The sequence below is a fragment of the Tachyglossus aculeatus genome, chromosome 14, assembly GCF_015852505.1.
Source record: "Tachyglossus aculeatus isolate mTacAcu1 chromosome 14, mTacAcu1.pri, whole genome shotgun sequence".
Taxonomy (NCBI): Eukaryota; Metazoa; Chordata; class Mammalia; order Monotremata; family Tachyglossidae; genus Tachyglossus; species Tachyglossus aculeatus.
The window spans coordinates 1,429,466-1,434,909 of record NC_052079.1 but is presented as its reverse complement, the minus strand read 5'-3'; positions in this window follow the sequence as shown (position 1 = coordinate 1,434,909).

Genomic DNA, 5,444 nt, shown 5'->3' with positions numbered 1-5,444 from the left:
TTGTTGCTTTTAATGTGTATGCTCATGTCCTATGTGTGATTCCTATGTGTGACAATCATTAATTAATTTTTTTCAAGGTCTTGTTTAGAATTTTTACTGCTATGAGTTTGGGGGGGGAAAAATTTATTAGTTGCCAACTTGTACTTCCCAAGCGCTTAGTACAGTGCTCTGCACACAGTAAGCGCTCAATAAATACGATTGAATGAATGAATGAATGAAAAAAGCCTATTAAACTGATTTGCCAAACTCCTGTTGCCTTGATGTCAGTTTTAACAAACAATGGCAAAATGATTAAAGAAAATTAGCCTCCTTTGTCTTGTTTAGTCAAGGTCACAACACTATAGTGACATTTACAGAATAAACGTACCGATATTTTAGTTGGTGAATATAGTGATGGTGGACATTTTTTGGAAACTGTGCTTTCTTGAGTGTTCAGTTTACTGAAAGAAAAGGAGAAAACCGCACACAAATTGGTCACATTCATCAAAATCTCCCTACGGACTTGTTTGGTAATCTGGACCAGAGTCTTTGTTTTAAGGTGCTCTTACTGAAAATCACTCTTAAATATCAAATTGCTCCGTCATGATGAAGGTTTTTGAGCTGCACTTTTCATCAGGAGGATGTTTTGATTGAGATTGCCTCTGTTGACAGGTGCCTTTTAAAAAGATTTACTTAGACGTTCATTTTGTATTTTACCCTATCAAGGATTCCATTGTGAGAGAAAGTCATCTGATAGCTCAAAAGTCATCCTAGTTACGGAGAGGAGTGCTATTTAACCTGATGTCAATCTCAGGAATTAATATTAATTCCTTCATTTCCGTGAAAACGTGTCCTTTTTTCTTCACTGTCCATCCATTCTGCTGTTCACTCCTCACTAACGTAGTTGAAGCAAGGAGGTATAGCAGAAAGAGCACAGGCCCGGCAGTCAGAGAATGTGGGTTTTAATCCTGGATCTGCCACATGCCTGCTGGGTGAACTTGGGCAAGTGACTTAACTTCTCTGTGCTTCAGTTACCTCATCTGTAAAATGGGGATTAAAACTGTGAATCCCATGTGGGACAGGGACTGTCCCCAACCGGATTACCTTATATCTACCATGGCTTCGATATGGGTTGGAAGCGATCGACGACATGACAACAGTCCTTGGCACCCAGTAAGCACTCAAATATTGACTGAATAGTAAGAGCTTGCAAATACCACAATTATTATTATTATAAGTCACTGCCATCTTTCACAGCTGTGAAGGCAGAAACAACATTTGACACCCAGGAAAGACCCCAGAAGTGAATGAAATCTTCAGGGCCTAGAGCCTTTGCTAATCAATCGTAATGATGAACAAATTGTAATACGGAAAATGCAATGCCAAATGTCCTCCTGTGAAATCCACTCTATTTCTACGACGTTCTGACCTGAAAACTTCTCCTGGAGAGATCTTGCATTAAGTCCCTAGTTCCCTGAAAGAAAGCGGTGGAATTTTTTTAAGGCAGCACAGAACTTTGGGATTTGAACTTTATCTTTTCTGTCATCGTTCCCCCCCACCCCGCTTGGGTTCTAAAAAGACATTTCATCTGCGGCATTTGTTAACCACAGCCCTCGCCCACAGTCATGTGTTCAGAACTAGTCTTTGCCGGTGGAAGTGTAGAACCCGTCTCTCATCCGCGCCTGGTGTGATCATTCAGCGTTCTGGAAGAAGCCAAGACCATCTCCTTAAAGAAGTGTTTGGGCTTCCCTGGTCTGAGAGAGGAGAATTGGCAAAGCCATTCTCAGACAGAATATTTGTATATATTTGTATATTTGCATGACGGATGTGTTGACCTCACCCAATTTTTAATACGTTGCATCCTTTGTAGATGTTTAGAAGCATCACATTCCCTAAGCACCAGGCATGCGTAATTCCTGGATCAGGGTGTTGAGAAGGCGGGGAAAGGGGCAGTGGAGGTTGAAGACTTATTCAGGAAGGTCTTCAACATGAAAGTGGCGATTCAAAGCGTTTCTCTGCTGACTAAAGCGCAGAAACTTGGGAAAGACCTAGACGAACCGAAGAAGGAAAGCGGATGAGAGGAAACGATACCATCTGTAGCCACCCCGGCTCACAGAACATGGCAGAACTCACACCGATTCCTGTTGTCACCCCATTGAGATCAGCTGGGCCTGCTGTGACGCTTTTGATTCCGTCTAGAAACCTGTCTCTTCGGGATCGTTTTTGAAGACAAAGTCTGCTTCCCGTTCAGTAGGTGACCTGTCTAATGTTTTCCCTGTGTCTGGGAACTCCTTAGTGTAATTAGTGACCTCTGAACTCCACAACTAATCCTGAGCTATTTTGTATTCCTTACTCATCTTTAAGGCTGGACCTTTCTTTTCTTTAGAGTCGGCCGCCACAATTAAAGAAGAAACAGCTGCATTTCAAAGGGATTCCGACTCCAGAAGCTTAATCGTGATTGACACGTTCTTATTCTAAGCTATAAGACACTCTGAGAGTCCTTTCTTGGGTTAAAACTTCAATCATTTTCTAAAAAATTATCTCAATATGGATTGTATTCATTTTCTTTGATAACCATTCTTTGCCTTTTTTTCCCCCCAACTTGAAAGATGCTTTAGGTTTTCAGGGCACAGGAGAAGTGCTCTCACGGAGACGCTGAGTGATGAGACCTCTCCCTGCCCAGCTAGGTAGATTCCTTTTAGTGTCATAATATGATTATGAAATAGACCACCTGACATCTGTCCTATAATAAACTTACTTTCCGCTGGCCAAAGTTGCGCTTCGAGAGCCGGGCGTATGGTGAAATGTGTCACGATAGTGGGAAGAGGCCAAGATTTGCTTTTCCAAATTTTCCTAGCGTGCACTAAAAACTTTTAGAGTCAGACGCTAGAACGCGTTCGCGGTACAGTGTTCGTCATCGCTTCGGGTACCTCGCCTTTTGTCTGAGAAAACACCGATTTGTTTGGAAATCTCCGACTGCCCATTATCAGACATTCTTAAGGGAATGGTCTCTAGAAAGATGTTGCCTGTTGCTCGTAATTAGTGTAATTCTCCCGGGCTATTATGGGTAGGGCCGGATAAACCCGACTTCCTCCGAATTTCTGTTCAGTTAAAAATGATTCTGGTCTTGTGCCTTTTCATTTAATCCACAGATTTCAAAGCCAATTTCAGGTTCACAATAGCCACATAATGACCAATTCTGGCTCTCGCTCTTCACAAATGCCAACCAGGAGAGCGGTACGAAGCCCCGAGGAGGTGGAAGGGTAGAGTGGTCCCGAAGGGCCTCTGGGATGGAACAGTTGTTTCTAAGACAAAGGTCAAAAAAGGGATGTTAATAAACAGTCCTCAGGTTTAAGGGACTTTTTTTTTTTTTTTTAAGGATTACATCTTAAATTCCAACAAATCAGATTTAGGAGTTACTGAAAGTGAAATTGATCCATCCCTCATCCAAACTTTGCAATACTTTCCTGTTCTGACATCATTTAGATGGTTAGCTGTATTATCAGATTAGAAACCATTGTACAGGGCTGCTGAAAGGAAAAGGAGCCAAAAAGCTAAACACGGGATGAATTCTGAACCTTTTAACCTGGTTGAAGTGCGTCGGTCCCTGTTATGCAAATACCTTCAATCCTCTGCTAAGTTCAGTGGAAATAATTTTCTTGAATGACAGGTTTATTCAGCAAGGATTCAGTTGGTGATTAATCCCCCTTTGATCTAGGGTATTTCACTTAACTACCAGTTACCTCGTTCTGACAAAGTGCAACTGAGATTAGGGAGATCACTAGAACCCAACCAGCATGTGCATTTATTCTCCATAACCTTTTAAAGCAAGGGCCAAGAATGCAATTTATTTTCAGTATTTGAAGATGTAAAGTCTTGTCTGCTAAGTTAGAAAGTCAATTGAATACCAAATGAAGTTTATTTCTGACGTAACAGGACAAACAGTTCCCTTTGCTCTGGCCAACAATGATTTTAGGACACCCGGGCTTCTTTTTCAATAAGATCTTCCACACAGAGCTTCTCGTTTTGTTCCCTGCGCTAAAATGTACATACACAAATCAGCGGTCCCGAGACCCGGGAATCAAAAGACCCTGGACGTGACTCACCTTCCATAGGGAAAACGCTTTGCATTTGTCAAGCGACTGTCTGTCTTTCCTCTTTGGATTCAGAACAACACAGGAAAAATTCATGGCACCAAATGATTCATTTCCATCGTTTTTTTGGTTTCCCCCTACGACTGGGGTGTCGGGGGGAAGGTTCTGTTTTTGGGTCCTCTTGTCTTGATTTGAAAAGAATAATTGAAGTGCCCACTATCAGGGTGATTTTAGGACTCATAAGAAGTACCTTAGACCAAATAAAACCTAGAACATCTTAGACCAAAAAAAATCGCAGTAATCTAAATAACTTTTTCAGCAAAACAAAACTCAGAAATGACTGATCGTTCTTCACTTTTTCTCAACTTCTCCTGAAATTTCGTTTTCTCCGTGTCTCATTCATTTGTTTCTCTGCCCCCCTGTTAATACTCATTTTTCTTTTCCCAACACATGTTGGGAAGGTGTCTTGGCAATGCCATAAAAGTAAAAATAATTTCGGAAATGAAAATTTAAACCCATAGAGATGACATAAGAATCTGCGTATAAATGTACGTGTTTGAGGAGGTTCTTTTCCTCAGACCTAAGATTGAGGCTTAATCTTGTTCTGCACAGGTTTTCAAAGCGCTGAAGCATTTTTAAGTGAAGGATGAATATTTTTCACTGAAAATGACAATTTGATTATGAAATATTTGCTAGGTAGTGATTCTTAATTAATTTTACAGATCTCTGTACACATGTATACTAAGAATATACTATTTCATTGGCAACTTCCCCAGGACCTATTTACAAGTCAAAATCCAATGTTGTCTCACCAAGACAATTATTTCTGTGCTTTTCTTTTTCAACAAAAATTTGAGAATATGTGTTATCTGTGTTTGTGGCTATAGTGGCATAGTTAATCATTCTTACGCTGACAGAAAATAAAGGAATGTAGGCGGCAAGAGTTACCTGATGGTTTTAGAACTGTAGCTCAGATTTCATGATCACAGTTAAGCAACGGTATTTAATTGACTGCTCACTAGTTGCAGAGCACTGTACTAAACACTCAGGAGAGTACTAAACGACAGAGCCAGCAGATACGTTCCCCGCCCACAGTGACCTTACAATCTAGAAGATAACGTACAAAATAATGCCAAAATGTTACTAATCAGGTGTTTGGAATTTCCTAATGATTAAAATTTACCTGGCATCCAAAAGGGTCTTATAAAATGGTCAGGAATCAATCGGCTGTATTTCTGAGGATACAACTGAAATTATTCTTAAAATACTACTACTCAACAAACAACCTAGGGTCTGAGTTAGAGTTCCATGCTGCATTAAGCGAGGGAGATCTGCAAGTTAAACTCTGACACTTTCACTCCGCTGCTCGGA